A 15,309-nucleotide genomic window follows, 5' to 3' on the forward strand; every position below is an offset into this window, starting at 1 on the left:
GGCTTGGTGTGATTGTTCACCAAACTTGACTGTTCACAGGACAAAGAAAGTCAGCCTATAGAACCGTGCATTGCTTTTGGCAGACTCCTAAAGCATTAGTCTAAGTGGGCTGCGTCTACACTGCAGAGCAATAGGGCTTGAACCCTTGGTCCACCTTGACTCAGGCTCAGACCCTCCACCCCCATGGGGTCCTGGGGCTGAGAGCCCTTGGTTAGTGCAAGCTGTGAGGAGATGGAAGGGAAGCCTGAGCTGGAACCCTCTGTGCTTACAGGGTGATAAAATACTCACAGCAAGCGTCTCAGAGCCTGGGTCAGCTGAGTTGGGCTGGCTGGGCTATAAAATTGCAGCGCAGACAGCGGGGCTGGGCTGAGGCGAGCCCAGCTGGAGCCCACCCTCCCTCCAGGCAGGGGCTGACCCCGAAGGCTAACACCGCAATTTTCCAGCCCCACAGGCCAACTCAGCTCATGGAGGCACCCCGGCCAGGCCACCTGTGGCCCTGCTGCCGGTCTTGCAGCGCAGGGTAGACGCACCCGCAGGAGGAGCGCGAGCCGGCGGGACTCCTGCTCCCAGGGCAGCACGAGCATTACCCTCGCCCCTCCCCCACAGCTGCCGGCGGAAAGCCGCTTCAGCCGCCGGGAAGGCGAGAAGCAGCCGCCGCCGCCGCCGCGGGGTGAAACAGCCCGGAGCTCCCGCACGGCTCCGTCTCCCGGGCGGAGGCAGGAGGAAAAGCCGCCGCCCGGGGCTGCCCGCGGCGTCAGACCCGAGTCGAGGCGGCAACTTCCTCGCCCTCGCCGCGGGGAGCCACCCGCAGGGCGCCGCAGCGAGGCCGAGGCAGCCCCGCCTGGGCTGGCTCCGGGCGGCAGCAGGCGCGGGGCGCGGGCGGGGGGGATACAGTCCCCGCGAGCAGCCCGGCGAGGCGAGGTAAGGGGCCGAGAGCGGGCAGCGGCGCGGCTGGGCTGGGCTGGGCATCCCCGCGTGGGGCGGGCGGACCCTCCGGGCGCCTGCCTTGGCCACCGCTGTGCCGGGCGGCGCTTTTCACGGGGTGCCCCTGCCTCCGCTCCAGCGTGCAAGGGCAGCGGCTGGGGCTGCGGCTGCCCGGCGCCTGTGGCCGGCGTTTATCCCCGCTACAGAGCGGCCGCCTCCCGGGTGTGTGTGTGGGGGGGAGACCCTGTTCTTTCTTTGCACCCCAGCGGCAGCCCCCCCGCCTGAACTGGTCCCAGGCGGTACCAGAACCCAGCATGGGAACTGGAGGAAAATGTTTGCGAACTTCTCGCCGTTCGTGGGGCAGGCGCTGGGGGATGTGTGAGTTGCTCCTGAACTCCTCCGGGAAACCTGGGCTGCTGAAGGGATGCAGATCGGCGCTCGTGGCAGAGCCATTAGTCCAAGGGGAACCTTTCGCTGGCTGCGATGTTTTGGAGCTGCATTGTGTGTGTGGACGGGGCGCTGGCCATAGGGGAGCTGAGGGGGCTCCAGCTGTTTTTAATAAAAAGCGCTGGCGAATTTCTGAGAGGTACAAACTAAACAACTGAGGAAAAGGCAGATTAATCTAAACACAACGGACTGGGAAGGGATCAGGGGTTTGAAGTGTAGAGGTGGACACGTGTTATTGCCCTAGGAAGTAAATTTTGGGAAACCCGAGTAGTCAACTACCATCAAGAGTGACTTTTTGTTTCTACCGCAGAGGCGGAACAAGAAAGCTGGAGTTTTGATCTTCAGAAATGCATGGAAGTGGGGCTTGAAAGCAAAGCATAAATGCATAAATAAATACTGGAGGACCTTTGTGTTCGGTGTCCGAAGCACCTTTTTCTTTTTCTTTGTGTTTCATTCAGCAAATTGGCTAAAGCTTGCTGTTTGCCTTTGTGCAACTTTTTAATGGAAATGGGTCTTTATTTGAAGAAGCTGTGCAGCCCTGCACTAAACCCTGTCCAGCTGGAGCCATTCCTGAGCTTAGTTCCAATAGGCTCAGGGACTTGCTGCCTGATGGTGACACTTGTAATGATTAAAGCATCTGAGTGTTGTGATAAGGATACTATTCACATATAAGATGTGGCTGCAGCCACCAATCTCCCCTATTATGGACGGTGTTCCATCCTTGGGTTGTTACAACTGGTGACCTACTTATTAAAACAGGGGGCACCTGCTTCTTTTAATTCTCTTTTAAATGGCTTTAAACCAGTCGTATACTTGTTTGTTTAATAAAACTGAACTTGAAAAAGAAAACCTTGTCACAGGTACTGACCATCTTCTATGACAAACATTTTGCAGAACAAGGCTTTATAAAAGTCAAACATGTGTAACATTATTATTTTAGTTAGAGATGCATGTAAGCTCTTCCTCATATAAAATGAAAAGAAAATTAGCTAAAAAGGAAATAAAAACCATTTTGCCATGACAATAAAAAAGCCAAATAGATCTGTTAGAGTGATTTTGAAATTGCAAGGAAAATTGTGTAAAGACAGCATTTTTCTATCAGTTTAAACATTGTGAAGCAGAACTATGTGCTCCTATAGGTTTCAAAGGGATGTGTGCATGTGAATCCAAGGGTATAATCTGGCTTTATGTGGGCCCCATGCTGCATTCCTTGCACACCCAAACTTCCCCTGAAACCAAGTTAGGCCTTTTTTCCTTCTTCTGGAAGTTAAGATTTATGGCTACGCTCTTTAGTCAAGTTTCTGAATAAACCTATGATTTCAGTAGGATGCTTCGATAATGAGAATTTTGGGTGGTGCAAGGAATGTAGGAAGGAACCCATATTTTGTAGCAGGGTTTCTCTGAGGGCCTCCTGAACTCTACCTTCATTAATATAGGTTTTTTTTTTTTTTGTTTTTTTTGTTTTTTTTTTTTTTTTAGCAAATGAGCCCCTTGATCTTGCATATACTCCTGTGCATGTTTAACTTGATGGGGGAGGGAGGATAGCTCAGTGGTTTGAGCATTGGTTTGCTAAACACAGGGTTGTGAGTTCAATCCTTGATGGGGCCATTTAGGGATGGGGCAAAAATTGGGGATTGGTCCTGCTCTGAGCAGGGGGTTGGACTAGATGGCCTCTTGAGGTCCCTTCCAACCCTGATATTCTATGATGTCTCCTGATGGTAAAGTTAAAAACATGCATGTGTCTGTAGAAATGTGGTTTACTGGTATCCAAAGCCCCACAGTTTAAGTGACAGATTATGCAGTATTTTTATGAAGGCTGTATTAGATCTTAAGCTTTTCAGGGCAGGTGCTGTTTCTTAGGGTATGTCTGCACTACGAAATTAGGTCGAATTTATAGAAGTTGGCTTTTTAGAAATCGGTTTTATATATTTGAGTGTGTGTGTCCCCACAGAAAATGCTGTAAGTGCATTAATTCAGCGGAGTGCTTCCGCAGTACCGAGGCTAGAGTCGACTTCCGGAGTGTTGCACTGTGGGTAGCTATCCCACAGTTCCTGCAGTCTCTGCTGCCCATTGGAATTCTGGGTTGAGATCCCAATGCCTGATGGGGCTAAAACATTGTCGCGGGTGGTTCTGGGTACATATCGTCAGGCCCCCGTTCCCTCCTTCCCTCCGTGAAAGCAAGGGCAGACAATTGTTTCGCGCCTTTTTTCCTGAGTTACCTGTGCAGATGCCATACCACGGCAAGCATGGAGCCCGCTCAGCTCACGGTCACCATATGTCTCCTGGGTGCTGGCAGACATGGTACTGCATTGCTACACAGCAGCAGCAACCCATTGCCTTGTGGCAGCAGACAGTGCAATAGGACTGGTAGCCATCATCGTCATGTCCGAGGTGCTCCTGGTCGCCTCTGTGAGCATGTCTGTGGGCAGACATGGGCGCAGGGACTAAATTTGGAGTGACTTGATCAGGTCATTCTCTTTAGTCCTGCAGTCAGTCCTATTGAACCATCTTATGGTGAGCAGGCAGGTGATACGGATTGCTAGCAGTCCTATTGCATCATCTTCTGCTGGGCAGGCAAGAGATGAGGATGGCTAGCAGTCCTATTGTACCGTCTTCTGCCGAGCAGCCATGAGATGTGGATGGCATGCAGTCCTTTTGCACCGTCTGCTGCCAGCCAAAGATGTAAAAGATAGATGGAGTGTATCAAAACAAGAAATAGACAAGATTTGTTTTGTACTCATTTGCAACCCCGCCCCCTGTCTAGGGGACTCATTCCTCTAGGTCACACTGCAGTCACTCACAAAGAAGGTGCAGCGAGGTAAATCTAGCCATGCATCAATCAGAGGCCAGACTAACCTCCTTGTTCCAATAAGAACAATAACTTAGGTGCACCATTTCTTATTGGAACCCTCCGTGAAGTCCTGCCTGAAATACTCCTTGATGTAAAGCCACCCCCTTGGTTGATTTTAACTCCCTGTAGCCAACCCCATAAGCCGTGTCGTCAGTCGCCCCTCCCTGCGTCAGAGCAACGGCAAACAATCATGCATCTGAGTTGAGAGTGCTGTCCAGAGCAGTCACAATGGAGCACTCTGGGATAGCTCCCGGAGGCCAATACCGTTGAATTGTGTCCACAGTACCCCAAATTCGACCCGGCAAGGCCGATTTAAGCACTGATCCACTTGTCAGGGGTGGAGTAAGGAAATCGATTTGTAAGAGCCCTTTAAGTTGAAATAAAGGGCTTCATCGTGCGGATGGGTGCAGGTTTACATTGATTTAACACTGCTAAATTCGACCTAAAGTCCTAGTGTAGACCAGGGCTTACTGTGTATTTGTGTAATGCCCAACACACTGAGGTCCTGATTCTATTTGAGATCTCATTATGCTACCATAGTACTAACTACTACTAATAATTATCACATGGGATAAACACGGTACTGAGCTCAACACCATAGCATGCAGCAGTAATGGATGCTGCTCCATAGAACAAAAGGTTATATGTGTTTCTCATTCCTTAAGCTGGTAACAAGTTGAAAACAGCGCTTAGCAGAATAGGAACCTCATGCATAAGTAGGTGCTATGGTAATAATACTGTTATTGAAATTTCCATGAAAAGAGTTAAAAAAAAAAAAAAGAATTACAGAACTGTTGACGCTTAATAAACTGGATTTTTAATTTTATACTGTTTTCATTTTTGAATTTAAAAAAAAAAAACTTTTTTAAATTTCAGAATTTCTTAATCCTGAAAAAATCACACCACCTGACTAGGCTGATCAATCATAAAAAGCAAAGCAAAGAAACCTCCAAACAAACCCACCCCCATCCACAACAAAATATACCCTGAAAAAGGAATCTCTCTGGAGAAAAATTTTTTTTAGAAGAACAACAAATGGAGTAAGTTGTGTTTTTAAGTAAAAAAAAATAAAAATAAAACCAAAATATTTTGCAAAAAAAAGGTGTTGTGACTTTCTGCATCACAGTTGTTTTCTGTGAGCTTCATGGGGACTGACTGACCTCCCTGCACGCTGCAGGAGCTATCTCTCTGTAACTGCCCCTTGGGAGAAAACGTCAGGGCTCTCATGTAGGTCAGTCCCATGTTCCTCCGAACTGGTCATATATGCCTCATGAGGAGGGGTTTTTGGCCTATAGCCAGCTGGAGGTTAAACCAAATCATATAATTTACTCTGAAGTACATTTATTTTCATAAATTAAATAGAAATTAAATTATACTTTTTCTCCACAATGTATTTATTTTTATTCTGAGTTTAGTTTTTACAAAAATAATGAAAACAGCAACATTAATAAGTCTCTGAATGTATATCTAGAAAAACCACAAATAATAAATTGCAGAGTCTTGGGAGCAGCAACCTTCATCTTTGTATGGTTTTTTACAGCACCTCACACAATGGGGAACCCAATCTGATCGGAACTTCTGGGTTTTACTGTAATATATATATGAAAAAATGTCCTTCATACAGTTGGGGATTGCACTGTGTGGATAATAGACTGCAGGTTTATTACAAGAAGTGTCTTGGGTTTTATTCAGTGCATTATAACTAGTATATCCAGTAAAGGGTGGTGTGTGAATGCCGTAAGTCCAAGGTGGTGACCTTTAACAAGGGACAAGAGAGGTCAGGAGCATATGCATGGCTACAATGACTGTACTCTATTGAAAAGTTCACAAAAGGTATCCAACTGGTGTAGCAGTCCTGACAACTTCCTTATAGTTTGGCAACCTTGTATATTCCCTTTATGATTATAGTTACAAAGGAGCCCAGATCCTGTAATTGTCCATCATTGGAGAAGTAAATAGAGACTACATATGCTAAAGTTGAACATGTGCTTAAATGTTTGTTGCATTGGGGCCTTACTTTTTAAAGACGAGAGCCAGATTGTTTGCTTGGGGGTAAATTGATAGCTTCATTGACTTCAGCCAAAGTGTCATTGAAAGTTGTTAGGATCCTTTAGTCACTAAGAAAATCTTGAAATTTTTACACATAGTAAGTAATTTTGTGCTGTTTTAATTTAAAATATTTACAAACAAGTCTGTAACAAGGACTTTAAAACTATGAAAGGAAAAATACCCATTTTAATAGATCTGCATTCAGCGTCTTTATGGACTACTGGATGAACAATACTTGCTACCAAATATGCCTGCCTTCCTTGTTCATGTTGCTTAGCACTTCAATTCCATGAGTATACCATTTACATTTATAATACAATGAGGACCTATTACACCCTATTGTGTCAACTTGTTTATCTAACCAATAAACAGCCAAATCACAACAACAAACAGTTAAATATTGGAGAAGCTCAGACAGATTATATAATACAATAGCTAAAGAATTTATTAAGAAGCTTGTTCCTAATTCAAAGACTAAAGGATGCTTCTGGTGGATTGTATATATTTTCTAGCTCCCTCCCCACAGCTTTTGTATCACACTGTGTACTGCAGAAGCGGTATGCTTGCTGCCCCTTAGAAAATGGTTTGTGAGGCCTTTATTAGCAATTGCCCTACTTGTAGTTACTGCTTAAGATAGCACAGCTGAAAATAGGTTTATTATTAGCACTGATTCAGACCAGTGTTTACTTTTTTTCTTTCTTTCTTCTCTCTCATTTTAGGCTGTGGTGCACTAGAGCCCATATTTGCATTCAGTGGAAGGTATCTGGGTTTAAAGATGCTGCTTCAGTGAAGAAGACTACCTTAAACCTTAAGATAACTTTTTTGAATATTGTTTCCCCTTCTGTCACCTTAGGTTTTCATTTCTTTATGCTGCTTTCTACCTCCCCAACTCCTTCTGTTATTATTGATTTTCAAAAAGCAATACAAGTAATTAGAATGATTCAGTGATATTCGGGTAATAAATAAATTGTAGTATATACAGTTTGCAGAAGAAACCTTCAATTTGGAGGACTTGGGGAAAATTGGGAGGCTAAGAAATAAATGACTTAAGAAAAGGAAATGCTAGTTGCTTTGTATTAAATGTTCGTTTTTTTTTTTTTTTTAATCCCCGTTACCATTTTTATTTAGATCGATGTACATTTATGATCTGTATCCTAATTTTCGGCCAATTCCTAGACCAGAGTTCAAAGCTGAAGTAGAAGTATTTTGTTCTGCATGCAAATCTGGCCCGCTGGCACAGTGCTGAGGGTTGAGGTGTGGGAGGGGGTCAGGGCTTTGGATGCAGGCTCTGGGGTGGGGCTGGGGATGTGTGGTTTGGGGTGCAGGAAGGGGCTCTGGCTTTGGGGGGGAGGGGCTCTGGGCTGGGGCACGGGCTTACCTCCAGGAGCTCCCGTTCAGCGGCGCAACTGGGGTGCAGAGGCGGGCTTCCCACCTGTCCTGGCACTGCAGACCATGCTGCTCCCCTAAAGTGCCCAGCAGTTCCGGGTCCTAAGCAGAGGCGCACAAGCAGCTCCACGCAGCTCTTTCCCGCAGGCACTGTCTCCACCCATCAGCTCCCATTGGCTGGATACCGGCCAATGGGAGTGTGGAGCCAGTGGGGTGGGGGCAGCGCATGGAGCCCTGTGGCCACTCTGCTTAGGAGCCAGACCTGCTGCTGACCACTTCCGGGGCACAGCGCAGTGTCAGAACAAGTAGGGACTACTAGTTTTTACTGTCTGGCTGCCAGGGTCCCTGGGTGCTGAGCAAGGCGACCCAGTGCCTTGCATTCCACAACCAAGTACTGGGTCACGACCTGAAGTTTGAAAACCATTGGCTACAACATGACAAGCTAACACAGCTTTAGATGTATTAGCCTGAATCTTAATGGATTTTTTTTTTTAAATCATGTTAACTCGATTGCGCTAACTTGACTTTTTCCCTTCAAGACAGGAACTTACTATGTCTGAGTAAACCCTAGCTTAGTGGTGTTTATCATTACCTGTTTTAATTAATGCTTTCTACTCTGAGAATAGAAAGAGGTGGGTGCATACATGTTAACAATACCCAGTCTCCATTCATGCGTTTTTGTTTGTTTGTTTGTTTTTTTTTTGCCTCGAGGAAAATTCTTTGTCAAAGGTTTGAGGTGTGAATCTAAAAAGTAGAATACTTTGTTCAGTTCAAAAAGTATAGGCAAACATGCATTTAGAGGAGTATTGTCAACTTAAAAACCCAAGCCTCTTTGAAATTCATGGAACTTTTGCCCTTGACTTCAATGGACCCAGGACTTAACCCTGTATTCTGTAAACAAACATATTTCTTTATCTGTTATTAACAATACCGTAGACTAGTAAAGTAAGAATTCTAAAAAGGCAATAAACAAGTCACTACCTAGGGCTTGTCTGCACTGGCACTTTACAGCGCTGCAACTTTCTCTCTCAGGGGTGTAAAAAACCACTCCCCTGAGCACAGCAAGTTTCAGCGCTGTAAAGCGCCAGTGCAGACAGTGCACCAGCACCGGGAGCTATGTCCCTCGTGGAGGTGGGGTTTTTCACAGCACTGGGATAGCTCTCTCCCAGTGCTCTGCCACGACTACACAAGCCACGTTAAAGCACTGCGTTGCCAGTGTAGACTAGCCCCTAGTCTCCGTGTTTGTTTTTTTGAATTTCTCTCAGCTTGGACAATGAAAGTCAATTAATTCATTTTCAGCTTTCAACTTTCAAATGTTTGTCCTTCAAGTACTGCAGGAAAATGTTTGCATAAAAATAACAATATTTAGTGGAACTAAAAAAGAATGGCAAACATTTCTATTGGTCTTAGGTTTTAAAGAAGCTTATCTTTACAAAATATAAATTTTTGAGCCAAATTTAAGTTGACAGTGTCTTTACTCTTCTTCTGGAGCTATCATTACAAAACTTAGTCAGATTTTAAAGCTTTTTTCTTTTTCATTTAAGAGGTTGAACTGACTTTTGCATAAGTTTTTTGTATTTGATCGTGTAAAGAATCAGAAAATATTATGAATGATCACTCTCAGTGATTATCTTTATAGTCAGATTTCGAACTACAGTGTTAATTGCACTTCAGTAACATTACTTCTGTTTTCCCATGTTTTTTCTTTTTAAAAAAAAAAAAAAAGAAAAGAAGCAGGATTTTTAGAGAGGAAACACATCAAGAAGTTAGCAGGCCCTTTTAGTCTGTTGCAGGAATAGGAAATAAGACTACACTCATTGGAGCTAGAAAGAGGAAAACATCTTAGTGTGTGCACGGTGCCTGCCCAAAGGAAATTCCTACTTTGCAGAGAAACATTGGTCTTTGACCATTCTATGTTGTGCTAATTAAATCCGTTAGCATCACCAAGATGCTAAAGGGAACTTGCATTTTATCTTAAAAAATGAAATTATAGATTTTGCAAGTGTGTTGCATAATTGTTTAGATACATAAATGCCACAGTGTTTCATCATATTATTTGTTATATATTTTGTTGATTTGTTTTGATGTTGGCGACTTGGAAACTTATGCTACAAAGATTTTGATCATAATTATCTTCTGCTAGAAGGCACTTGTATTTGCATCTACCACACTGACAGCTACTATTTCTTTAATCAGAGACTGAAAAATTCATGAACAGCTTTTAAATGTCAAAAGAAAAGAGAACATTTTTTTTCCCCTTTGCCCCATTTTTACAATACTGAACTTAACAGCTCATATTTTCGGTTGGTGAAACAGACCATCACAGACAGAACACAGACTTTAGTGCTTAACTAGGGTGATTGTGCTAAGATTGTGAAGCATTTGGTTATGCTTTTTGGTGCTACATTTAGTTAGATTGGAGCTGCTGTAATTGCAAAGTGATCAGGCCATAACATGGTAGTGGTACCAGTAATTAATGTATAATTGCCATGGTTTCTAATGGAGTTTTTGCACTATCTATTCTATGTAATTAACTTGTGTTATCGTATGTATAATAGCAGAGAGTACAGAAACTTGAACCATTGAGATACCATTGTTTGGAATACAAAGCTTGTTAAGTAATTATACGCTTCCAAGCTGAGCTGTAGGCATTTTGTCTGAAGAATTTTGAGCAAGTGTTAAAATCCATTTAATTCTCCCCACTAATTTTTACACCTTGTTGTTTACACAAACATTTGTTTTGGGTTGACATAATCTCTGCATAATCTCAGTTTTTATGAAAGTTTGAAAAATATCCAACAAGCCATATTATCAAAAAGAAAAGGAGTACTTGTGGCACCTTAGAGACTAACCAATTTATTTGAGCATAAGCTTTCGTGAAGTGAGCTGTAGCCCATGAAAGCTTATGCTCAAATAAATTGGTTAGTCTCTAAGGTGTCACAAATCCTCCTTTTCTTTTTGCAAATACAGACTAACACGGCTGCTACTCTGAAACAAGCCATATTATGTAGCTGCTAAAAATGTAAATGATTCAAGGTTGTAACACTTGTATCGACCTCCCTTTGTAGCAGGTAAGTTAAAACAGCTGTAACTTGACAACTGCAAAGTTGTCATGCCTGTACTCTTCGATGTATACACATGCCTGTGGCAGGTTTGAATTGTTCAGAACGAAGAAAGTGATTTGAAGTAGTAGCTTTTTTTTTTCTTTTCTTTTTTGGTCTCTAAATAATGGGAACTCATGCATCACACATCTCCTAATATTCAAGGATGCATATGTCCTGATAATCACCTCCATTCTGCTACTCAGCTGAAGCCATAATGTGATGATGATTGAAAGGGTTCTCCAGCAACCTGTCTGTACTCACCTAAACCCAGTAATATGTCACCTGACTGTATCTCCTTCTTCAGTTGTTTATAGTTTACCACCGGCTACTGGAAGTAGCATGCTGTTCAATCTTCACCCTCCTTTTATCTTCCTGAATTCCTCAGCTTCTCTGGAGGAGAAGGGAAAGTACGCTCCTGGGTGCAATTTGTAGAGGATGACAAAAGGAGGTGACCTTCCCAGATTTCCCCCCCCCCCCCCTCACTCATTTACAAAGCCCCAGATTCTCCAAGGTATATATGCACTTAATTTCCATGAAAATCAATGTGACCTATGTGCTTAAACACCTTTTGAGGATCTGGTCCAAAGTAATTACCAGTCTCAAAGTCCAGAGCACTTTGTGGCAATGTAGGTACCATGGGAAACCTGACATTTTAACATTTAAATTGTCAACTCTAACACTGGTTATTTTTGAAGGAAGAATAAATTTCAGTTTTAACTGTGCAGTCACACATTTTTCGTGTGTGTGGGGATTCAAGCTCCCTTCCTGATATTATTCCTATTGCAGTTCAGGAGGCTGATGGTGAAATAACTGTCCTATTTTGATATTCATTTTTCTTCAGCGGAAAGCTGGTTGTTTAATGATTAGTATTAAATTCAGTCTTAAAATATAAATTAAAGTGATACTTAACAATAGTGACTTCAGTGTGATTAATCATGGGTGGAAGTGCTCATCCTTATAACCATGGTCCCCATCTGGCCAACAGTGCCTGTAAAGTGCTTTGAATAAGGGAGAAGTGCTACATAAGCATTATTATACTCTTTCTTCAATACTATCACAAAACCAAGAATACAAAATCACACACACAAAGTTTTAAATACCAAACAAAAAGTCCAGTGTCAATGCTGAAGTTCTGACTTTCTCACTCTTTGGCTTGGTCTTCATTGCCAGAAAAAGGTATGTTTTTACCACAGGCTTACTAACTGTGTTAGCTATCCTGCTGTAAAATCCTATTGAGACATGGCATGAAGTAAACTAGGTGATGTCAGCCACAGGCAGAGGTATAGTGTTGACCTTGCCTAGCTACCTCACGGTAAAACCTACAGCTGTCTTGTCTCTACTAGCATTTTACAGTGGGAAAGCTAACACACATTAGTTCTCCTGTGGTAAATCCCTCCCCACACACTTTTGTTATAATGAAGACCGCCTTTGTCACGTTAAGATGGTGGTTCAGCCTCCCTTGATTGAATTAGCTGGTCTTTTGTGGAGTTCTGGTAAGTACACATGAGGCACACAGCTAGCTGTTTATATTTACGTTATTTATTATATGGTGAAATTAGATGCCCAGTAATTATCAGCAATCAAGGGAGTTATGCGTCTAATTATCAATGCAGCATTCAGAATATCTGCCCTCTTATCATTATTTACATAGTACCAACAGTGAGTTAGGCACTTTATAGATATGTAGAAAGACAGGGTCCCTGCCCCAAAGCATTTACAGTAACTAACAGCAAAGGAAGGGTGAGAGTATAGTTTGTAATTAAAAACAGTGACTGATGAGCAAGGTTTGGCACATGTCAATTCCATGACTTCTAATCAGTTCTCCAGCATAGGGTTTTGTTTGTGTAGTTTGCATATTTACTGTTCATTTGGACTCTCTGCTCTTATGAAGAAATGATTCTCCTCATGTCAGGTCAAACAGCATATAGTAACCCATCTTTGTTGGTTGTTTTAATGATGGAGAAATAAAAATGATGGCTAAGCAAGAATACCATTTTGAACTCAACATTGTATTGACATTTCCAGTGCACTAAATGATATGAACTTTGATTCCACAACAGATTGTATATGACTAACAAGCGTTGATAGTCTCTTCCTGGTAAACAAGTAATTGTGATTTTCTTGTTACAGTCTGTAGATTACTTATAACCATCAAATCACATAATATGAACTCTGTCCTGAGAGAGCTTATTGAGGGCAGCTCCTACTCTGGCACTAGTAGAGAAATTTGGAGGCAAATGACAAACAGTTCAGTCTGCCACATGAGTAGAAATGTAACTGTCATACCTGCTTGTAGCTCACATTTATACCATTGGGCGATATCTGTACATATGGAGAGGAGCCTTTCAATCTAGTCAAGGTTGCCCAGTGTTCACAGTTTATTCACTCTTATTCTCACTGGAAGAGTCCGAGTGTCTCTTTATTATAACTACATCAGAGTCTTGTGGATTTATACAATATTCTTGATAGGCTTAAACTAGTGATGTAACTAATCAATCAGAAATTGCTTCACTTTAGCCCTCCTGGTACTACTGACATCTGAATATATGGAGTCTGTTATGGACCAGGTCAGATTCTGAAGTATGTCTGCTTTCAGATCATGAAATACCCATTTCCCCCATCCAGCCTGGCAAGAAGTAGAAGAAAGCATGGAGGAGCTACCATCTCCATACTCAAGAGTACTTCAAACAAATCAGTTGAGGAAGTAGTTTTAATCTCTCTCTTGAAAGGTATATAATCCATCTAGGAGAGTCATGATCCAAAGGGTCCCTTCTGACCTTAAAAATGTTCTTATAATCAAAATTAAATCCTTGCATTGGAAGACGCTTAAGGCAGGGGTTCTCAAACTGGGGGTCGGGACACGTCAGGGAGTCGCGAGGTTATTACGTAGGGGGTCATGAGCTGTCAGCCTCCACCCCAAACCTCGTTTTACATCCAGCATTTATAATGGTGTTAAATATATTAAAAAATGTTTTTAATTTATAAGGGGGGTTGCACTCAGAGGCTTGCTAGTTGAAAGGAGTCACCAGTACAAAAGTTTGAGAACCACGGGCTTAAGGTATTACCACTTTAAAGAAATGACAAAGGGAGTGGAGTAAGAACAGGAGACTAGGAGTCAGAACTCCTGAATTGTGTTTTTTTTTTTTTTTTTTTTTTTTTTTTTTTTTTTTTGGGGCTATGCTGTAACTCGTGATCTACTTGTGAGGTACTTCATCTCAGGCTGCCTAGGTTTGCCCATTGGTAAAATGAATACAGTAACTTTGCCTACCTCATGGAAGTGATGAAGCTTTATTCATAGCTGAAATGGCCTCAGAGGAAAGATGCTATTTCAGTGCAAATATTTTAATTTATTCTTTCCAATAAAGCTCACACAACATTTTAGGTGATACTGTCTTATTAAGAAAGCACTCCTTTTGTAACAGGCAATTCACTGGACACTTGCTGGAGCTCTTGACAGATAGCATCTTTGCAGTATTTTTTTCTAAACACTCTGTAATAATTTTTTATGTTACATAAACTTGATTGTGGAAAAACCTTTTTCTTTCACCTTTTGCTGCTAAAAAATGTCCCTAGCCATCACCTTTCCCCCTTCTTTTTTTTTTTTTTTAATTGGGACAGCCGGTATATTTGGCTGTAGAGACAGTTACTTCCCAAAGCAGAGCACTATATTTAAAACAAAAACAAAAAACCCACCCAAATCAAACAACAAATACAAATTGCCGAACAGTTGTGGTTCTCTTGTTTGACATTTTATGGAGCAAACGCTGGCTGTGCACCGTTTGGCATTCTGCAAGACAAAGTCCCCTCACAGTGTTGCCAATTTAATTATGCAGTTACACCAGTTACTTTTAAAACTTGGTCCTGTTTACATAGGATTTGAGTTTTACTAGCAAACCCATCAAAAGGTTATTGTCTGCACAAAAAAAGTCACTGTTTTTAGTGATTGTGCCTATAAATCAAAATCACCAGTAATTAAATGGAATTTTGAGTGCCAGACAGGAATTAAACTAAGGGTCTCCCCTCTCCCTAAGGGATATGAAATTATGGTTAGCATGTGTTTATTTTACATACCAGTTGGTTTAAAAATAGTGTAAATCATCATCAGGGCATGACTTTCCTTGAAACCTAATGCTAAATACAAATGAAATAACAGAAATGGCTCCCATGAACAAAAATGTTCAGCATGAAGCAGTAAGCTTTGTTACAACAAAAGCTAGCTGGAAGTAGCATTGCTTTTACAATTCAAAACACAAATTGATGTAAAAGCTGGATGTCTGGGAATGGGATTGAACATATTTTTCAGAAGCCTTGAATGGTTGCTTTCCCTGTTAAAATATAACCCATGCACAAATACCCCATTTTTATATCTTTCCCACACCCATTTTATTGGCCTGCATTGCATAGTAGGGAATCAGCAGGTTGAGAAGTATGATACTCTCTGGACGTAAAATTTATGTATACAGTATGTGAACTATGTAACTGGCTGTGCCAGAATCTGTTCATGGCCAGCATATAATGTATAGCAACACTTTTTTAATAATGAGGAAT

At 42.2% G+C, this 15,309-nt stretch overlaps 1 protein-coding gene across 5 annotated transcripts in view; it reads left to right on the forward strand.

Annotated features, from left to right (window-relative positions):
* The first annotated feature begins 365 nt into the window (after positions 1-365).
* TIAM2 (TIAM Rac1 associated GEF 2) overlaps positions 366-15,309 on the forward strand; it is a 218,690-nt gene continuing 203,746 nt past the window's right edge. For all 5 annotated transcript variants that reach the window (XM_043543178.1, XM_037895028.2, XM_043543180.1 and 2 more), the window contains exon 1: positions 366-921. The gene's annotated coding sequence lies outside the window, so the exon portion shown is untranslated. The remainder of the gene's footprint in view (positions 922-15,309) is intronic.

The sequence above is a fragment of the Chelonia mydas genome, chromosome 3, assembly GCF_015237465.2.
Source record: "Chelonia mydas isolate rCheMyd1 chromosome 3, rCheMyd1.pri.v2, whole genome shotgun sequence".
Lineage (NCBI taxonomy): Eukaryota > Metazoa > Chordata > Testudines > Cheloniidae > Chelonia > Chelonia mydas.